At 39.9% G+C, this 22,905-nt stretch overlaps 1 protein-coding gene across 2 annotated transcripts in view; it reads left to right on the top strand.

Annotated features, from left to right (window-relative positions):
* Positions 1-22,905, top strand: part of PRKCA (protein kinase C alpha) — a 490,912-nt gene that overhangs the window by 4,116 nt on the left and 463,891 nt on the right. The window lies entirely within an intron of this gene.

Below are 22,905 nucleotides of genomic sequence, written 5' to 3'. Positions count from 1 at the left end.
TTACATACCTGACCACCCGTATGATACCAAATATCGCATACAGAAGGAAATCCATTTACTTCCCCCTCTGATCTGTAATTGCATTTCATACACGTCAAATATCTAACTTTTTGTACTCTCCATTCTATTTGTTTTTACTTTTCCGTTTTAAAGAAACCCACTTTATAATTTGTGAAGGCATCACAGGCTCGTTAGCTAACTTTTCTGGCTCTCTACTCATTGTCTATATTGTGCTTGTTTAGTTCTGGTTCCATTTTTGATCTGGTCATAGATTTATTATTAGGGCAAGTGGAAAGTACATTCTAGCCTGGAAAATATGATCCTAACACTGTTTAATACTAAATGCATTAGACAGAAAGGCACTGTGTACTTTCTTACAACTTTGAGATTGTGCTAGTAAGTTGGTTACCTTTTAAAGGCTTCTTCAAATTTGTGCACTTGTTTCTTGTATACATTTTCTAGACATATTTTAGTTGAGACTATTTCATGGCATAATTATTCATTTAATAGTCTACCTTCCCTTCTCCAAGATGTGCTTAAAACCCCTACTGAGTATATCATTTTTGGAATTACATTAGAAAATCAAGGGATATTCCTTTTAAAAAGAGAATAAAGACAAAGATGTGTTATACCAGCCTCTACAAAAGATGAAAGGAAAATATAGCTCTTTCTAGTTCTCAGAGTTCTGGGCCTGAACTTTGAGATTTGAGTCTAGCCTGGAACATGACTTTAGGGAGTTTAAAGATGTAAGGTTCTGGGCCAGTGTGATTGACATCTGTGATGTTTGGTGATATTTTTGGTTTGGGTGGGGACTTATGTAAATCTGTAAGAAAATTTTTGTACTGAATCTTCTCAGTACTACTTGTCCGGGAGAAAGTGGTTATCTTGTTCTAAAACTTTTATCATTTTCTGCATAAATAAAAAATAAGGTTGATTAGAATAAGGTTGGTTCCTCTTAGACCTGCTCATCTGAGCAGATTTTGTTGTGGAAATCTTAGAGTAGCCATATTACTCGGCTACCAGGGGTTCGGCATGGTTCCCCCCAAAGAGCACCTCTTGAACTTTTAGTGGATTAGCAGATTAAAGTCTCAATGCAGCATAACTCCCTTTTACCTAAATTAGAAATGTGAAACCCATAAAAATTTTAAACTGTATAAAATAAGAAGTGCACTCACACATACTTAGTTTTTAGAAGGAGATCAAAATTTTATACCACTCTGCAGTGTGCTTTTTTCCCCGTTCAGCAGCATACAGTGGATGTCCTTCCTTACTTACTGACATACAGTGGATGTCAAAGCATCTGTTCTGCCTTACTCTGTTTATTGGCTACATGTGTGGAGGCATCCAATTTGTTCACCCATTCCTCTATTGAGGGGCATTTTAATTGTTACTCAGTTCTTACTAGTACAAATACCTTTGTCAAGAGCATTTTTGGACACTAGGATAGGTGTTTCTACAATAGATAGAAATGTATATGTGTGCATCTTAAATTTTAATGGGTGCTGCTAAATTGCTCTTCAAAATAGTTTTTTTTTTTTTTGTATTAATGAGACTTCCCCTTCATTTTTACCAGTGAAGATACTGGATAATACACGTCTTTTACTTTTTTTTTTTTTTTTTTAACCAATCTGGTAGGTGAAAAGGGGCCCCTCTTTTAAATTTCCATCTTCTGCATTATGGGTGGGCTTGAACATTTTTATTTTTTAATGTCTTTTAGCCATCTGTGTTCGGTGAATTGCCTCACTTTATCTAATATTTGAAACTCTGGATTACAAACTAAACAAATTAGAGAAGTGACTATGTGCTTTCTGTATAGTTTTTTACTTTGGTGAAGGATTTAACCTCAGATCCTCTTTAGATAATGAATTACCCCAGTGTATTTACAAATTATAATTCACAGAAACCTTTTCAAATAGTATACGTTTATTTGTAACATGCTGTCTGCTTGTTATATTTTGTTTAGTCTCTCGTCTGTATTTGACTTCTAGTAGGCATATGCTAGTCCGTTATATTTTATTGTTTGTTGTAACTTAATTAGGAAGGATATGTTACTTCAAGATGATGCTTTTCATCCCACAAATGTAGTTACCCAGCATTTTCTGTTTTGGCTCTTACTTCAAAATTAACCTTTCTACTAACACCTGCCATTGTGGAGTGTGTAAGTTTCCTTTAACGCTCTCTCACTTCGTTTTTCCCTTGGTTTTGTTTGATAGAGCATCATTCTTCTGCAGGAGAATAACTCATTCTCAGCCATACCTTTGGTAACACACCCTCTGGAAATGACAGCTGGACTTTGAAACTGCTTTTTGTATTCCTCATAGATCAGAGTATTTTAACCAGATGAGGCAGTGCTTTCTGTCTACTAGTATGTAGTATGTGGCTTCGGTTAGTGGGTAAAACATCTACAGCAAGCATAGTTTTTCTTTCCTTTTTTTAAACTCGAGGGGTGCATATGCTCCCAATGACTCACATATTCATGCAGTAAGTAATACAGCTTTAGATCCAAAATATTGGCATCATTTTACTTAGTAAATAATGAGTAGGTACTTGAAGATGAAAGAAATAAGTGAGTTTTAGTCCTTAAAACTGGGTTTGTAGTTTATGCCATTTAGAGAAGGGCATTTTACAAATACGTGAAGCACTAAGGGTATTTCCTATTTCTACTTTCATTTATTTTGTATCTTGGGGAAGGGAAGGACCTTTTCCCAGAGAGAGATTTATTGGCTTATTCCCACTTTCCCTTCATGGACTCTATGCCATTCTTCTTTATGTTGCCAGATAGGTGTACAACCCTGAAAACTTATATTACCAGAGCAAGTAACACGGGATGCCATTGTCAGAATTTGCTGCCTGAAACAATGAAACCAAGGGCCATCCTGTTGGGGAGGAGAAAAGACGAGTGTGTAGTAGATTTCCAAGTGGGAAATACTTTTCTTACGGTCCTTAGAGATAAAGACAAGCATGTTCCTCTGAAGCTCTGAAGCGACCCTTTTTACCTGACTTGGAGTTGGCTTCTGATTTTGGGCTGAATAGTTTTTGCTTGATATACTCCTAGCACTCATTTCTTCTCTATATGACTAGCAGAGATCTAGTCTTTGCCCACTTTTTTTTTTCTTCCTCAGAGAAAGAAGAAGAAAGGGAAGTAAATTTGTGTGGTCTGGACATTAATGAAGTTGAGTTTCATGTCTGGAAGGTCTGTTTCCAGTCGGTAGCATCTGTCTTGCACTGGCTACTTCCAAAGTCAGTCATTATAGAACAGAGCGATTCACCGTATGGATTTGTGTTCAAATCCGCTCTTCCTCTGTCTGGGGCGATGGAGCTGAAACAGTGTTACTTACTGCTTTCAGTATTGGAAAAGGGAAAGAGCCAACTCGATTTTTTTCCCCCTCCTTAGGCGGAGCAACACCCATGCACTTCTCTAATTACAGTGGTAGAAACAGCCTCTCAAAATGTGACCTGCTTATTTCAAATGCCATACAGTTACGTAGTTTGTTACATCTGCCTAAACTCCACTTGTTTTCCCTGTCTGGAAAGGTTTCATGTCTGGAAGGTCTTTGGTTTTGTTTTTGTTTGCTCTTCTTTGTCTTTTAATATCACAAATTAAAATGTAATATAAACCCAGGCTCTTTGGTGAAGATACCCTCAAGAGACAGCATGAGAATTAAGCTCTGCCAATAATCATGACCAAGAGGAGCCTGTTGTCCCTGAATGATCACCACTGGATTTTTGAGGGGTTTGCTGGGAAAGAATTCACATTTTTGTGCTTTGAATGATGCCACTAAGAAGTGGTTTTGAATCTTGAGTCATTTCCCTGCTAAGAACACACATCACTTATTGTACTTTACCTGTGAATCCAACTGAAGCTCTGCATTTTGCAGTGTTAAGGGTTAAGAAATCAGCTTCTCTTCCCCTTTGATATTTTGTTTTGAAGGCCTCTTTCAGGGAATATATTTCTATTGGCTCGTCTGAGCAGGGTGGTGGTTTCTGTTCCTTCTATAAGAATGAAAGTTGGTGTTTGTGGGAAGAAAAAAACAGGAGTCTCCTCTTGGCTTTTTGAGCTGAGGGATTCCAGAAAACAAGACTGACTTAAGGAAGGTAGCCTTTAAACAGAAAGGGCAGTAGCAGTTGAGTCGCTGGCCTTTCAGAAAAGGGATGCACAGTTGTCCTCATCTGCCAGGGTGTTCTGAGAGCCGAGTTTTATGGACACCAAGTGTCAGGAGATAGGAGACTGATGTCAACTTGGGTGGAATCCTGAGGTTGGCCAACTTGAGCAGGGGGTCTGTCCTCCCTGTGTACTGCACTGACCACTGTTTGCCCTGTTTGGCTTCTGGCTGCCCACTGGTCTTCAAAGTTAATGCCAGGGTTTTCCATGATTCTGTCTTCAAGAGGGGTTTGGCCCTTGGTACCTCATTTTTGCTTGGTTACCCATCCCCAAATTGTAAGTTACATTAATTATAGATGAATTCTTGGAGGTTTAGTTCCAAGGCGATAGAATCCATGGAAGACGGAGTGTAATTTGAAACCTAGAGGTTTTGCATTCATTTCAGGTCAGTGCATTATCTCAGTCTCAAAGATGAAATGGTCAATAAAGGTCTGAAATACAGAGCAAAGTGGTAGAGATAGACAGTGAGAACTGCCTTTCTGTGGTTGCATGTGGGGGTTCCTGCCTGTCATCCCAGCACTTTGGAAGGTTGAGGCAGACAAATTGCTTGAGCCCAGGAATTTAAGACGGGCTCGGGCAACGTGGCAAAAACTCATTGCTACCAAAAATAAATAAATAAAATAAAATAAATACAAAATGTAGCTGGGCATGGTGGTTCAGTGCTTATGGTCTCAGCTACATGGGAAGCTGAGGTGGGAGGATCACGTGAGCCTGGGAGGTCAAGGCTGCAGTGAGGTGTGATTGAGCCACTGTACTTGAGCCTGGCTGACAGAGTGAGACCCTGTCTCAAAAAACAAAACCAACCAAACAAAACAAAACTGATTTTTCTTTCCAACAGTGTTTTTCCGCCATAAAAAATGCATCAATACTTAGAAGTGGACTGCTTAGATTAAACTAGTGTTGGGTGATCTCAGTTGGTGCTATATACTTGTTATGAAATGATTTCTGGTTAATGATTTTCTGAATTGCTACTCCTTTACTTTATACGGTAAGTGAAAGTGTTTCGTTAACTTATTCACACATCAGTCCTACTCCCGCCACCAGAAGCTGGGGCTATAGCATATGGAGTGGCTATTTATCCTCATAGGCAGTAAAAGCCGAATAAATGTTTAATTTTGCAGATAAATCTGATGTTTGAGTTTCCTTTTCTTTCTATTACTCTATTTTTTTTGAGATGGAATCTTGCTCTTGTCACCCAGAATGGGGTGCAGTGGTGTAACCTTGGCTCACTGCAACCTCTTCCTCAGCTTCCTGAATAGCTATAATTGCAGGTGCATGCCACCATACCCAGCTAATTTTCATATTTTTAGTAGAGACAGGATTTCACCATATTAGCTAGGCTGGTCTCGAACTCCTGACCTCAGGTGATTTTCCTGCATTAGCCTCTCAAAGTGCTGGGATTACAGGCATGAGCTACCATGCCCAACCAGAGTTTCCTTTTCTTTAAATTTTTTAGTGGTTTCCTGCCCTCCGAGTATTTCACTCTCCTCAATGATATTCAAATTTAAGTTTTTAGACACATTAGCCCCTTACTTGCTCAGTTTTCTTCATGCAGAATCAGAGTATTCAGTTTCCAAATAGCATTAGTTTCACAGCCGCCCTATCAGGATAAGTCCAACTCCTTAGCAGGACATTGAGAGACTCTTAAAATCTCTTCGCTTACCTACAATGCTTCCCTTCTTCCCATCCCTGGGTCATTATGAGTAAGTTGCAGTTTCCCAGAAAGTGCTTGCTTGCTTCAGTTCTTTCCTCAACCCCCTTTGCCCTGATAATGCCTGTTTCATCTGTTAAGCCTTAGTCCAAGGTTTAGCTATGGTCTTTCCTGATCGTCCTGCTGTTCTGCATTTCTGCATGTTCTTCCTATCATCGGACCTTTATTTTTTTTGGAGATAGATGCTCACTTTGTCACCCAGGCTGGAGTGCAGTGGTGCAGTCTTGACTCACGGCAACCTCTGCCTCCTGGGCTCAAGCAATTCTCATGCCTCAGCCTCCTGAGTAGCTGGGATTCCAGGCACATACCACGACACCCAGCTAATATTTGTATTTTTAGTACAGACGAGGTGTTGCCATGTTGGTTAGGTTAGTCTCGAACTCCTGACCTCAAGTTATCTGCCTGCCTTGGCCTCCCAAAGTGCTGGGATTACAAGTATGAGCCCCGACGCCCCACCCCTCCTATCATGGGACCTTCACCCTGTATCACTCGCTACTTCTGCTTCCTTTGCCAGTTTTGAGTGCAAGCACTGAGTCATATTTCTTTTTTGTCTGTCTCCAGTGTTTAACATGGTAGCTGGCACTCAAAAGACACTATGTAAATATTGTTGGGTGTGTGTCCATAACCAGAAAGATCATAGTGACCTCTGCCTGGCCACTGTCTTCATATATTTTTTTAAAGCAAGTTTATAATCCAAAGTTATGCCAACTAAGAACTTAGGATCATTAAAAAAAAAAAGTAATTATTGAAGCTAAGCATACTTATTCAAAAGAGGGAGCGGAAAATTCTACCTTTATGTATAATAGGTTTAGCCATTACATGTTAATTTAATACATTAATACTGTAGAAATAAACCCCTAAATGTGTCTTTCTATCTTTAGAAGAGTATCCAAGCATGAAGAATAAATCTTATTGCACAAATAAGACAAGAGTGTATTATGGGCCCTAGCAGGAGGGGGAAAATACCTTGGGTACAGGGTGAGAAAGTAAAACCAGCTTTTAGTACTTGTTTGGTACAGTTATCTAAATGTTCTATTTTACTTGGAGTCTGCTAATAACTGAAGCTCAATTGTCATGCTCCAGAGGGAGTAGTAGCCCAACTTCATTGTTTCTGTTATTTTAAAATTTTTGGGACTTGAAAGGTTTCTGTGCTTTAATATGCAAATAAATGTACAGGAATGGCAGTGGCAGCTCTGGAGTGAAACAGTTGTGATTCTGTTTATCATCGCAGGTTATAACAGTGATTATAATCACTTTCAACATTTTATTCAATTGAAAGGAAAGAAATATGTATTCAATGCTACATTATGTCAAACATCTAGCTTTCACATTTTATATGTTTTCATTCCAAAAGCCATGATAACAGGATGTTATCCCCATCTTAGAAACAGAGCTGAAGAACTTAACCAGGCTGGTGGGTGTGTCATGGGTTCAGATTCTAATGGTTCTGCAGAAAACATTCTTCAGAGCCAAGTGGAAACTTTTGGTATGAGTGAAGCCCGGATTTATATTAGCAGAGGAAAGAATGATGCCATTACGAAACATTTCTTGGTGACATAAAATTAATGTTTCACTGTCCTCATCAGTCTGTCAGAATTTCCGTGGCAGACCCTTTGTTTCAGGTCTTGTTTTCCACCCAAGCTGTGAAATCTCACGCTAGACTTAAGACATGGCCATTTCAGTGTTGGCTGTGTCTAGTAGAAATTGCTGTTACTGCGTTAAAAAAAAAAACTCTTTATTAAATTATACAGAATGGAAAATGGTTTCTGGAAATAGATTTCTATCAAGAATGGAAGGGAATGATTTGATTAATTGCCAGCACAAGATTAGAATTATTTAAGAGCAAGTCCATAAAGTAAGATTAGCATAAGAGCAATTCATCTTTAATGCCTTCACTTGCTGTTTCTCCTTCCAATATCTGTACATTTTTATTCTTGGTATTTTGAGAAATAGTAGATCCATCTCTCCTGTCCAGGGTAACTCCAGTAGGTAGGTAGGAAATAAACCATAAGGGTATAAATATGAGACATGAAGTTGTGCTTATAAATAAGTTTAGCCCTGACTTGGACAAAACTCCTCAAGTTTGAGGGATGGGTCAACGAGGGTCCAGTTAACAATTGAATTGAGAGTAAAATTCTATTGTAGAGATTAACTCATGGTTTTACCATCAGGAAAACTGATAGTTATGAGTTAATGTCTAGGATAGAATTTTACTCTGTAGTGATATATGTACTAGCTTGTGTGTGGTTGTGCAGGAAGTTTATGACATAGAGGTTTTCTTATACTTGAAACACTACACCAGTACCCATATAGCACTTACTGTACACACTGTTCTAAGCACTTTTAACTCATTTGATCCTCACAACAATTCTGAAGAGATAGGCAGATTGTGATTCTCATTTTACAGATGAGGAAACAGGCACTGAGGCACTGGGAGGTTCAGTAACTTGTCCACAGTCACATGGTTGGAAAATGGTGGTGCTGGGATTCAGAGCCAGGCTGTATGAGTCCAGATGCCATGCCATGAAACCGTGTGTTCTGCTGCATCTCACAATTCTCCTTTTCTTGAAGTTCTGTCACACCTAAATGAAACCATTAATCAAATGTCGAGGTATTGAAGAATGAAGCTTTTATTTTGAGATGCAGTCTCGCTCTGTTGCCCAGGCTGGAGTGCAATGGCACCATCTCGATTCACTGCAGCCTCCATCTCCCAGGTTCAAGCAATTCTCCTGCCTCAGCCTCCTGAATAGTGAGAATTACAGGCATGTGCCACGACGCCTGGCTAATTTTTGTTTTCTTAGTAGAAACGGGGTTTTCCCATGTTGGCCAGGCTTGTCTCAAACTCCTGACCTCAGGTGATCCACTTGCCTCGGCTTCCCAAGGTGCTGGGGTTACAGGCATGGGCCAGCACGCCCAGCCAGAAGCATCTTTTTCTAATCGGTAGCACTTTAGTGTGTTTCCTGCCTGTAGTGGGAGGTTATGGTCTGATGCATGGACCTCTGTTCGGTCTGTGTCCTGCCAGATTTTGCAGGGCATGGGGCAGAAGACATATATGAAAACAATGCATTGTAAACAGCACATCTGTCACATACATTATATTACATCTTGGTCTGAATGAAAAAACAGTTTTTGAAGCATGTGGGAAGGAAGGAGATACTTTTTGAGCTCATTAGGAGATGACTCTTGTTTTGGGCTTTGTAGGTTGCTAGAGTTTCCTTTTACTAGGAAAATGGAGTAAGCTGTTGTAAGGGAATGGCATGTGTAAGAGAGCGACTCATGTTCAGTGGGCAGTAGACCGGGAGAAGCCATTCTATTTGAGATGTGGCCCCCACTGCCCCCCAAATGGAAGAGAAGATTGGAGAAATATGTAAGGAGCTACTCTATGCTTTACCACATACTGATTCTTTATTAAATACATTGTTTCCTCTTGTATCTTTCTGTTTTTATGTCCTGTCATTTTCTGAACAAAGTTACAAATACAGAGATTACTGTATCTATATGTGGAAGATACATTGTAATGAAGCTTGGAAAATCACCTCTTGAGTTTAAAACAAGCTTGTCCAACTGGTAGGCCACATGCAGCCCAGGATGGCTTTGAATGTGGCACAACACAAACTTGTAAACTTTCTGAAAATATTATGAGGCTTTTTTTTTTTTCCAGCTTATCAGCTATCGTTAGTGTATTTTGTGTGTGGCCCAAGATAATTCTTCCCATGTGTCCCAGGGAAGCCAAAAGATTGGACACCTCTGGTTTAAAGCTTGTGCTACTTCGACGTGTCTTTCTACTGATCTCTCTACTTTAAGGAAGTTGGCAATATTGATTATAGATAGCATCATGTTGGGAGTCCAGGGGTCTTACTGTATGGAAATTATGAATGGAGATGAGATACTTGAGATACTTGTATATACTAGATATACATATTATTAAGAGAAAAATGAGCTGGGCGTGGTGGCTCACGCTTGTAATCCCAGCACTTTGGGAGGCCAAGGCAGGTGGATCACAAGGTCAAGAGTTCGAGACCATCCTGGTCAACAAGGTGAAACCCCGTCTCTACTAAAAATGTAAAAATTAGCTGGGCATGGTGGCGCGCGCCTGTAGTCCCAGCTACTTGGGAGGCTGAGGCAGGAGAATTGCTTGAACCCAGGAGGCGGAGGTTGTGGTGAGCCGAGAACCCGCCTATGCACTCCAGCCTGGGTAACAAGAGAGAAACTCTGGCTCAAAAAAAAAAAAGAGAAAAATGAAGAATTAAAACATTCACATATTAAACATCGGCAACACTCTCTATTTTGGAAACTGTCTACTGATTTATGCAGTCAGAATTTCTAGTTCATGATCAGTAGTTTATTGCTCCCTTCTCCATGGGCTAACTTTGGGCTGATGTGTTTTCACTGTGGTCAGAAACCTTGGTAAGGAAAGGAAGTGTACTGATGCAGTGTACTGGTACCCTAGTTTGGAGTGTAAGATAAATTTTCATCTGGGCTTCAGATTTGAGAAATACAAGTGTACGTGATACTGCTACCATGCTAATGCGAACTTACCATATACCACCACCCCATGGATGCAAAGGATGCTGGAACAGAGAGAAGCTAAGTAGGTTGCCCTCATGTGTGGCTGGTGAATTGGGGAGCTGTAATTGGAAATCAGGCAGATTTAGTGAATGTCTGAGTTTCCATTGCAGTAGTTTTTTAGTTGCTGAAGCTGTACAGATAAGTAGCCTATCTTTTTTTCTTAACTCTTCATTTTTTCCTTCCCTTAGATTTCTAATAAAGTGTGATTTGTGGTGGTGTTTGTGGTAATTAGAAGAAAACTCTCACTGGTTTAGAAAGCTTGGCTCACACTTGTAAAGGCTTCCATTAGCTTTCATTCAGATTTGTATTGAAGTTAAATGGCTGTAAACTAGCTTAAATCATTTCCCTCATTTTGTTGAATTAATGCATGAAACTATACATTCTCAGTGAATGAACTATCCTAAATTGTGAAAATGGGAGATGACTCATTTTAAAAAAATTTAAAACATTTAAACTTGATTCTTAAGTTTATTTACAATGTAGAAAATGGCTTCAAACATGACTTCTAAATATGAAGATGTTTTTCTTAATGCTGTTATAGTTGTGAAGAGTTGTACATGGATGGCTTAAAATGTAATAGGTAGGTTACAAAATAAGATGATCATATTATAAATCATTTGCCTAACAGTACTTCTGAAGTTTTTCTTCTTAGTAAACCTAATTATATCATGTGCCAAATTTGTTTAATACTAAAGTGATTTTTGTTGCTTCAGTTTTACATTAGTTTCTTTAATCTGAATAGTACATTAATATGGAAAACTTCTCTAGAATTTTTCTGTTTTAATTTAAAAATGAGGCTTAATTTTGTTTGTATCACAGATATATGACTTTAACGTTGAAATGATCATTAATTAACAGTTGAGAAACATGCAGCATTGATTTTTATTTAATTTTTAGGTGCTAATTCAAGTTTAGGGATAACGACTGATAGGTACCATTATCCTTTTTTTCTCTTTTTTACTTATTTTGCACAGCTAGGCACCATAGCACATGCTGGTACTGAGCTGGGTTGATGTCTATGTGATGCAAATTAACTTTCAAATTGTATTTTATAAAGCCGAGTTATTGGGCTGGAGCAGGAATAGTTGGTATGCTTAAGACTTGTCATGGTGGATTGGGTGCAGTGACTCATGCCTGTAATCCCAGCACTTTGGGAGGCTGAGGTGGGCAGATCATTTGAGGTCGGAAGTTTGAGACCAGCCTGGCCAATATGCTGAAACCTCATCTCCACTAAAAATACATACATTAGCCAGGCAAGGTGGTGGGTGCCTGTAATCCCAGTTACTTCGGAGGCTGAGGCAGGAGAATTGCTTGAGCCCAGGAGATGGAGGTTGCAATGAGTTGAGATTGCACCACTGCACTCCAGCCTGGTTGACAGAGCGAGACTCCATCTCAAACAAACGAACAAACAAACAAAAAAACTTGCCATGGTGGCTGGGCGCAGTGAGTCACGCCTGTAATCCCAGGACTTTGGGAAGCCTAGGTGGGCAGATTGCTTGAATTCAGGAGTTTTAGACCAGCCTCAGTAACATGGAAAAAACCTGTCTCTACAAACAAATATGAAAATTAACTAGTCTAATTTTTGTTAACCTGTAGTCTCAGCTAGTTTGGAAGTGGGAGGATTGCCTGAGCCCAGTGGTAGAAGCTGGAGTGAGCCAAGATTGTGCCACTGTACATTAGCCTGGGTGATAGAGTGAGGCCCTGTCCCTTCCATCCTCAAAAAAGGTTGGCCTTGGTGGTCTGTTTGGGGGGGTCTACCATCTATCTAAAGAAACATTGTAGAAGGATAATTGAGAGGCTCTGGATTTTATAGTTTAATTTTGTGAGTAATATGACAATTGAAGTATGTTGTTAATGCTTTTCTAGATGTTATATGTTTTGTTTAAACTCTGGAAAATATAATGCATTTGTGATTTTAATTTTGATAGTATTATTTGTGCCCAAGATTTTTTGGCTGACTTGCCCATTGGTGAAGAATTATTAAAGGTCCAAGTTTTATCTCAAAATTATGAAGCACATTATTAACTTTGGCTTTTGTTGTATTTCCCATGTGTTCCTTTTTGTCAAGTTATATTTTATATTCTATGTGTTTTGTCTTGATAGCCTGAGACTTTTTCTTAGAATGAAAATTTTTTTTTTAAATGTAGAATAGATTTTGTGTCAGATGGGCAAAACTTTTGGTCATTAAGAAGGAACTGGGCATCTCTTACAGAACAATGGGTTTTAATATTACTAAAATTATATATTCATATGTGGTAATCATGCAGTAACCTCAATTCATATACTTTTTTTTTTTTTTTTTTTTTTTTTGAAACAGAGTCTTGCTCTGTCACTCAGGCTGGAGTGCAGTGGTGCAATCTTGGCTCACTGCAACCTCTGCCTACTGGGTTCAAGCGACTCTCCTGCCTCAGCCTCCCAAGTAGCTGGGATTACAGGTGCTTGCCGCCACACCTGACTAATTTTTTTGTATTTTCAGTAGAGACAAGGTTTAGTCTTGTTGGCCAGGCTGGTCTTGAACACCTGACTGCAAGTGATCTACACTCCCTTGGCCTCCCAAAATGTTGGGATTACAGGTGTGAGCCACTGCTCCTGGCTCTGAATTCATGTACATTTAAGTACTGACCTTTGTTGACCTTGGTGAATCCTCTTGTTATAGGGTCAGGAAAAGCCATGTTCTTAGAATTTTAGAGTAAGAAAGGACCGTAGATGCTGTCTAGTCCAGGTTCTTGAATTTATGCCTGTAGAACTGGCTATAAGAGTTAAGTGACTTGCTGTAAACTAAAACCCCAGAGTGTGGCCACTTAAATCTCCAGCCCCTGCCTCCTATAGGGTGACACTGTGCTATGAACCTTTGTAATTGTACTCTGTAGTCTTGACTCTCAAGTGCCATTCCTAGTGAATACAAGTGCCTATCCAATACTCTATTTAAAAAAAAAAAAAAAAATGAAGGAATCTGCAAACAAAGCCAACACTAGATTCCTTTTCTTTTCTTTGAAAAATGGCAGTGTCTTTGAGAGACAAATATACATCTAAAGCCTAGGAGTTTTACCAAGTAAATAAGGATTGTATGCTTAGCTTTTATAATTTATAGGTGAACAGTCTAGTATAGAACTTCTATTAAAGAATATTAAAGATACTTGTGTTAAAAATAGTAAATAATAAAGAATTTGTATTAAAGAATATTAAAAATGCTTCAGACTTTTGATTTGTATTGGATGAGAATTCATGGGCAAGGAAGATGACCCTTCATGAAATTATATATTTTTTCTCTCTAATTTTAACTCTGATTCTCTGGCAACAGGCGATACAGCTCTGGTGTTACTTAGTCTGCAAAAATCTTACATTGTTTTCATACCAGAGCTGATTTTGCCTTTTATATATTACCTAAAATACACACATACAAATAAATTACTCACTTATCTACAAATGTACATATTTTTAGTGTCTCCCTAAACGAGATTTAAAACTTGACTAAATGTAGTTGTAGAGTTTATTATATGGTAGTTTTGCATTCTGTAGTTTATGTAACTCTATCTTCAAAATTGAAATTATTTCTGAGTGATACAAGCCAAATACGGAAGTCAGAGCTTCATTTTTGATAGTTTCAGTGTTGTTTTGAGGTTCTGATCTTGGAAATAAAGATACAGAAAATAAACAAATGAAATATACAAAATAACAAATCTGATGATAACTTATTAAACATGGACATTTATGTATGCTTTTTGCAATGTTTATTTTCTAGGTTAATCCAAGCACAACATAAAAGTCTTGTAAATATTCCTTGGAAAATTTTCCTTCACATGATAGATTTCTGAGTTGCTTTTGAGGTTAGTATGAAACAATGGTTCATTTTTTTCTTTTTAGTAAATTTCCCTGGGGGGTCTCTTGGTCAACCTTTATTGCTTTGAGTCTTTGAACCATATTCGGAACGAGAAACTGAAGATAGTTGTTCTGAAGATATTCTTAGGATGGACAGAAATGACCACTGCTGATTTGATAGAACTTAAGTGCCAAAGACAGTTTCCATGTCACTATTGCTCTTTTGTGCCTGCTATATGGATGGTACTGCCTCCGTTTTCAAATGATTTAGCTTTTTTTCTCTTTTTTTAAGATGGAGTCTTACTCTGTTGTCCAGGCTGGAGTGTAATGGCATGATTTCTGCTCAGTATAACCTCTGCCTCCTGGGTTCAAGTGATTCCCCTGCCTCAGCCTCCCAAGTAGCTGGGATTACAGGCATATGGCACTGTGCTTGGCCAATTTTTGTATTTTTAGTAGAGACAGGGTTTTGTCACTTTGGCCAGGCTGATGTCTAACTCCTGACCTCAGGTGATCCACCCACCTCAGCCTCTCAAAGTGTTGGGATTACAGGTGTGTTAGCTTACTTTTCTTGAAAAAAATCTTTGATAGTTCCCAGAATGAAGCATTGAGGGGATTTGTATTTGTTCCATGAATTCAGACTCATGCCAACCACATTTCATTCTGAAGTGATCAAACAATCCTTGGCTCTAACTGGAGTTCTTTCTCATTGGTATTCTTCTGAAATCTTTAGAAGAAATAGGTTTATTTGGTCTAAACTTTTTAAACTTTTAGTTGCTTTGGAGTAATGTCACTCTGGGTGAGGTCAGCCTTTTCAGGGTGGTTGCTGGGTGCATTGCTTCTCATTGGCAGTAATCTCATTTACAAGCATAGTTAATAGGAATGGAAGGCCAAAGATCTTACATCATTGCCTGGTCTCTTAGGAGAGATGAAATAGGAATTCGAGCCTCACAGATCTGGAAAACTATCTTCCTGTAGACTAATACTGTCCTGTAGAATTTTGTGTGGTCATGAAATTATTCCCTAATCTGCACTATTTAGTATGTTAAAGAGATGGAATCTCACTCTGTCACCCAGGCTAGAGTGCAGTGGTACAATCCTAGCTCACTGCAGCCTCCAACTCCTGGCCTCAAGTAATCCACCCACCTTAGCCTCCCAAGTAGCTAGGAGTACAGGCAGTTCTCACCATGCCCAGCTAATTTTTTTTTTTTTTTTTAGAGATGGGGTCTTGCCATCTTGTCCAGGTTGGTCTCCAACCCCTGACCTCAAGCAATCCTTTAGTCTCAGCCTCCCAAAATGGTGGGATTGTTGGCATGAGCCACTACACCTGCCTAGCTTTGGAGTATTCTTGGGGAGTAACATTGAATCATATTTTTTAAACCTGAATTTCATTGTAAAATAAAACACGGATATAGAAAACCACACAAAACAAATGCATAGTTTAATGAATTATAGGCCAAAATTCCTGTAACCACTGCCTAAGGTAGTGGAAATTGACCTGTCCTGCATGTGCCTCATTCCTCCCACCAAAGTAATTACTATTGTGACTTTAAGATTCATGGCTTCCTCATGTTTTTAAGTTTTGTCACCCAATTGATTATCCTTAGACACTATAGTTTGATCTTGCATATTTAAAAATAATTGGAAATGTCCTTAAATCTCAAATGATCACTTCCTCCTCCAAATTCTCCTTTTCCTTATAATTTATCTGGGGGAGTACCTGACTTCTCTTGATCTGTAGAGTTTTCCACAGTCAGAATTTTGCTAATCGCATGCTCCTAGCTCACGTTATCACATTCCTTTGTATTTTCTGCAAATTGACAGCCTGCTGCAGTGGTTCAAATGATCATACTCAGGTCAGTCTGAGTTATTTAGCTTTTAAGTTGCTTTTATAACTTCACATGCTTGTTAATTATATGTTTATTGTTGTGGAGAGAACATTAGTGGAATGTTTTCTATCAAGGTGATCGAAATTGAGAGCAGTTAATATAATTAAATGGTTTATGTTAAATTTTGCTGTATCTAAAATGCAACACAGAGACATCTACTTCATGCTACTTGTGGAAAATTGAATTGTCAAAGGTATCTCTAAATGTATTTAATATGTTCATTGCACCTCTATGCATACTAAGTTTTTACCAACTACTTCTGTGGGCAAGAAGTGTGTATAGGTGTGTCTTCTGGGGGTGGCAGAAAGAATTGGTAATCAGCCAGGCATGGTGGCTCATGCCTGTAATCCCAGCTTAGGAGGCCGAGGTGGGTGGATCACTTGAGGCCAGGAGCTTGAAACCAGCCTGGCCAACATGGTAAAAACCACAAAAATAAGCTGGGCATGGTGGTGCATGCCTGTAATCCTAGCTACTTAGAAGGCTGAGAGAGAATGGCTTGAACCCAGGCATGGTGGCGCATGCCTGTAATTTTGGCAACTTGCAAGGCTGAGACAGAATGGCTTGAACCAGAGAGATGGAGATTGCAGTGACCTGAGATCTGCCACTGCCTCATTCCAGCCTAGGCAACAGAGCAAGACTCTGTCTCCAAAAAAAAAAAAAAAAAAAAAATTGCTAATCAAATTGTTACAGCCATTTACTTGTCTAAACTTCATGTACCACATGACTGTACATAGGGTCTTTTTTTTTTTTTCCTGGTCTTTCAATTTCCAACACAAGATCAAAACTGGGTTTTAGTTATTTTTGTGCAGTAGAATATCTGGGGGCAAAGAGAGTAAGAGGTGAATTGGGTATGTTCCTGTTTGGAGCAGCAGATGGTCAACAACCCTTGAACCTGCTGTGTATAGAACTTTACACAAACATTGATAGGGAGAAGGGGCATTTTCATAAAAATTAGTCTCTTCTCTCTTATCAGGGAGTTTACAACTAGATAAATATGAGTTAGATGCACAAAATATTAAAGGGTGTTTTAATAAAGAAATATAGGCTGGGTGCAGTGGCTCATGCCTGTGTAATCTCAGCAGTACAGGAAGCTGAGGCAGGTGGATCGGATAATCTGAGGTCAGGAGTTCAAGATCAGCCTGGCCAACATGGTGAAACCCCATCTCTTCTAAAAATATATCGCCCCACACACACACAAAAAATTAGCTAGGCATGGTGGTTTGTGTGCCTGTAATCCAACTACTGGGGAGGCTGAGGCAAGAGAATTGCTTGAACCCAGGAGGCGGAGGTTGCAGTGAGCTGGGATAGTGCCACTGCACTCTAGCATGGGCAATAGAGTGGGACTCCATCTCGAAAATAAGTCAACATGTATAAGTCAATGTATAAAAAAAAATTCAAGAGACTTTCAATGTGATAAAAGAGCAGTAGACTGGAAATTAGGTAATCTTGATTTGGCTCCAGTATAGGCGTTTGTCCTCGTGTGTGTAAATGAGGGAATTGGACTGTAGCAGGATAGCAAATGTATGACATTCTTGCCAGAAACTATGGTGGATAACACTCATTAGTTACGGTCTTCATTCAGCTTCAGAATTGTTCTCAAATTTAGGGCTTCAGTGGCCATTACATATTGGTTGATTGGAATTGACATAGGAGACAAAAATTTGTACTTCCTAGGCTCTTTCCTTTTCGAGCCCCTTCCTAGCTACAGATCTACTGTGAGAATAAAGAAAAATCCTTGCAAGCTCTGAATCACCCTTCTAGTAAGTGTTTATATAACATATTTCCCCCACTTCTTTTAATTCTTCCCTAGATGCACAGCATCTCAGAAAAACAAGCAACTATGCCAGTAAAAATGTTTCCTAAAAATGTTATACATTGAAATATTGAACATTTCATGCAAAACAAACTATTGGTCATTGTGTATTGGCTTTAGGCCAGAATTGAGTTGGTTTAGAATGGGGTGGTGGGGGGGAACCAACAATCCTTTTTATCCTTGATGTTATTTTTCTTTATTAGCAGCATGTAAAATACTAAATTTTTCTAACTTTTGTTGGGCCCATGCTGATGTTTATTACTATTTATGGGAGCTCCTTGCAGTTCAGATTTGGTATTTGAGTCACTTATTGATGTTGTGGTCTATTACAGAGCTCTGTGACACAAGTCTTCACTCTGGCACCCCCCGCCCCACTTAAAAAAAATCTGGACAGGAAATAACAAAATACCAGGAGTAGACTTTTGTGTTTGATCTTAAAGGAACCATAAAGAAGGGTAAAATAGTGGGGTCCTCACCTCAGCAATGCTTGATGGTAGTAAGAGTAGAGCATCCTATTCATAAATCCACAGGAGAGAAAGTCATGTTGGAAACAGCAAGTTGGGAGGCAAATGTTCCTGAAAACCTCTTGAGAACTGGGTGCAGAGAAGGGAGAAAAAACCCTAAGGGGTGGGTAGTTGTGATTTATTGAAAGCTCATTCACAATCCTTTGAGCTAGCTAGAGAGCCCTAGGATTACTTTTTAGTTTATAAGACTGCATGCTTTGCATATACAAATCCTATTTTTGCAGATTTGACCTTTAAAACGATTTTCATTCCTGTCTCATCCCTCGCCACCTTTCCCCCTTTTAAAACTGGCCTTTTGTGTGAAATTTTAGGTTTTATGGTTGATGTGAAGTCTCCAAGATCTCCATCTATGACTGGCTACCATCCATTCACACAGCTAATAATTAGTTAGCAGGTACCATGCTAGTTACTAGGAATAATTGGAGGACCTCACATTTGTCGGGAACCCCATTTGTGTAGGCCCATTGTTAGGCACTTTATGTAGTTTTTTTTTTTTCTCATTTAATCTTCACCAAATGAGACAGATTATTTTCTGGATGCAGTTCAGGTTAAGTGTTGCCCAAATCACACAACTACATGACTGGGTTACTGTTTGAATGTAGATCTTCATATTGGTTCATTTTGTTTTTCTCAGCACATGGATTTTTGTGACATTTCATAAAAAAAGATTTTTGAAGGTAATTCCTCCATGGGTTTGGCATATTTTTAAAAGCAAATGTTGTCTTCCCTGCCCTCTTCCCTCACTCACCCATAATAAATTGTAAAAATCTGTCTGTAAGAGCATGCTCTTTAATTTCCTGTCTTATATCCTCGTGGTATATGATGATATAAAACAAGTGTGGCTGAGTCTGGCAAACATAAGATTGAGGAGGTTTCAAAGATGCATGAACATGAGTTTACATATAATCAAAGATTAATTCAACTATACCACTTTACTTTTGAGGAGCTTCCTCTTTTCTGCATCCCTACCTAAGGATGAAAGCTGTTAGGAGCTCAGAAAACTCAGTAATCATGTGCCTCTCACATGCCTAGTCTGTTCATCCTTTTGAGCTGCTGAGATCAATTATGTTGAATGTAGCCAAAGTAGGGTATAGTCTGGGTACAAACTCAGCTTGTCTTAGCATTGGCAGTATGTGATTTCTGTATCTGATGTTTCAATCCAGTTCATATTTTGGAATTTACTCAGATGGGCTGCTTATTCATCAGTCTTTGAAAATTCTTGATAGAGTTTGATCCAGGGGAGATGTACTGAAAGTGATATCAAACCTTATCTTTGTTTTACTTTTGATAATGGATTCGTGTAAAAATCACCAGACATCATGGTGTTTTAGCTACTCAGGATGCCAAGGTGCGGGGGAAGAATTACTTGAGCCCTGGAGTTTAAGGCTATAGTGAGCTATGATCATACCACTGCCCTCCTGCCTGAGTGACCAAGTGAGACCCTGTCTCTTAATAACTACGTAAATAAAAATATTCCTGGATGGGCCAGGCGCAGTGGCTTATGCCTGCAATCCCAGCACTTTGGGAGGCCAAAGCAGGTGGATTACCTGGGGCCAGGAGTTTGAGACCAACCTGGCTAACATGGTGAAATTCCATTTCTACTAAAAGTACAGAAATAGCTGAGTATAATGGTGTGCTTGTAATCCCAGCTACTGGGGAGGCTGAGGCATGAGAATCACTGGAACCCGGGTGGAGGTTGCAGTGAGCCAAGATCATACCCCTATACTCCAGCCTGGGTGACACAGCAAGACTGTCTCAAAAATACAATTTCTGGATGTTTCCATCATGTGCTCACATAACCTCCAGCCATCTGACATCACCTCTGTAAATGTCATGTCCTGTGTCTCCTTCTTCCACATGACACATTTCTTTACTTCAATCTATCCTTTTTGCTCTCATCTCTATTTCTCATCTTTTTGAAATTTGTAATCATCAGATAGCTTTTATTTGAGTGTTAATATGACAAGTTTGGAGGAGAATTATTTCACAAAACGAGGTCTAAAATTTCAGGTGACTATTGAACAGATTTTCTCCCTAAGGATTCATTGCCATATTTGCCAGCCACAGTGTCTGTTACTGGAGATACAAGTGAGCAAAGCTGAACTACGTCTGCTGGAGTCCCTCTAGTGATGGACCCAGCCACTAATCCAATAATCCAAAGACTGCATCTGGAGTTACGAAGTAAAGAGCCCCGGGATTTTGGCATTGTATAACTGGAACCTAACTTAGTCTGAAGGATCAGGAACATCTCACCTGAGAAGATAACACCATCCCCTCTGTTGCCGAGGTAAGAGTGCAGTGGTGATCGTAGCTCACTGCAGTCTCAATCTCCTGGGCTCAGTCCTCCTGTCTCAGCCTCCCAAGTAGCTGGGTATTAACAGGCACATTCCCCTGTGCCTGGCTATTAAAAGATAATTTTTTTTCTTACTGGAGATGGGGGTCTCACTATGTTATGCAGGCTGGTCTTGAACTCCTGGCCTCAGGCAATGATCCTCCTACCTTGGCTTCCCAAAGTGTTGGGATTACAGGCATGAGCTGCCACACCCAGCTGGAAATAATATTTGAATGAACTCTAAAGGATAAAAGGATGTAACCAATTGAAAATGAAAGGAAAAGCTTTCTAGGTAAAGTGGCCAGCAAATGGAAGGGCCCTAAAAGGGGAGCGTTGTGTGTTCTAGAAACTGAAGGCATAGGCCAGGCGCAGTGGCTCATGCCTGTAATCCTAGCACTTTGGGAGGCTGAGGTGGGAGGATCACTTGAGGTCAGGTGTTCGAGACAAGCCCGTCTCTACTAAAAATACGAAAGTTAGCCAGGCATGGTGGTGCATTCCTGTAATTTCAGCTACTCAGAAGGATTAGGCAGGGGAATCACTTGGATCTGGGAGGCGGAGGTTGCAGTGAGCTGAGATGGTGCTACTGAACTCCAGCCTGGGTGACAGAGCCAGACTCCATCTCAAAAAAAGATCTGAAGGCTGATCTAATTTGCTGGAGTGCTTTGAATGAAGAGTACTATGGGTGAGAAGAGGCTGGAGAAGGAGGCAGGAGCCACCCTGCAGGTCTTAGTCCATGTTAAAAATTCAGTCCTTTAGCCCAAGAACCATGGGAATCTTTGAAAGGGCTTTAAGCGAGGAGGTGGCCTGATTAACATCTTCTTGTATAGGAGAATCAAGCCTGCTGTTATGTGAAGAACTACCTATAAGTGGGCAAGAGTGGATGGGCAGCCTGTTGGGAGGTCTTTCCTCATTCTGATGAGAATCTTGGTTCCAGAAATCAGAGCTGTAGTGGAGGAGAAAGGTCTGCAAATCCAGGATCCTATTTAGGAGGAGAGATCAACTGGACATGAATTGGATGTGGAGGAGAGGGGAGGGTATCAAAGGTCAGAGGACTGTGATGCCCATTCACTATTATGTAGCATGCTAGAGGAAGACCATGTAGTTTCAGGGGAGACCATGTGGTTTTAGACCTATTGAATGAGAAGTGCCTTAGAGGTCTCCAGGTGTATAGTGCAGGGACTGGGGTGCTGGGAAGGCAACTGGATTTAGGTGCTTGAGCTGAGAGACGCAACCAGGACTGGAGAGTCATCTGCTTACAAGTTAAGTTGAATGAATGGCAAGGATTTGAGTGCCGGGAGGAAGGCACAGACAGGAAAGATGAGAGAGCTGATGCAATCAGTTTAGTTTAGTCATCTATGGAGATGAGAATGAACAAGAGAGGGCACGGGTTGCCCAGAGAGGCAGGAACAAAACCAGGAGCTGTGGTTTTAGGAAAGCCAAGAGAGGAGAGAATTTTAAGCCATAGGTAGGAAGAGGTTTCAAGACGGGAGCTGTTCTGCTGGCCTGTGGAGGCTGGAGCTTCATTGTAATGGGTAGAGTCAAGGAAATACCACTGCAGCTATCTGAGCAGTAATTCCCTGGAGAGTTACCAGGGCTTGCTCAGTCAAACACACCCCATCATCTATCAGGATAGTTCTGTTTTCCCATACATTGTCTTTGATTGAAATGTTGGTCTTTTTGCAGCCAACCGGGATGAAAATGGTGTTAATCATGTCATCTGTCTTTAGAAAGAAACTGATAAAATTGGATTTTCTTTGTTCTTTTATTTCCATGCATTCAATACCTAGTCCTCACTGAGCTGGTCTTACTCAGCCCCTTCCCTCTGCTGGTCTGTTGGGTACTAATACAGATGGAAACAACTAGGAAGATAAGCCGTTTTCCTGGATTTTTTTTTTTTTTTTTTTTTTAAAGACAAGAGTTTCACTCTTGTCACCCAGGCTGGAGTGTAGTGGTGTAATCTTGGCTCACTGCAACCCCCAAGGTTCAAGAGATTCTCCTGCCGCAGCCTCCCAAGTAGCTGGGGTCACAGGCACCCTCCACCCCGCCCAGCTAACTTTTTGTGTTTTTAGTAGAGATGGGGTTTTGCCAT

Source organism: Callithrix jacchus, chromosome 5, assembly GCF_049354715.1.
Source record: "Callithrix jacchus isolate 240 chromosome 5, calJac240_pri, whole genome shotgun sequence".
Taxonomy (NCBI): domain Eukaryota; kingdom Metazoa; phylum Chordata; class Mammalia; order Primates; family Cebidae; genus Callithrix; species Callithrix jacchus.
This window is presented reverse-complemented; position numbering and strand designations above follow the sequence as displayed.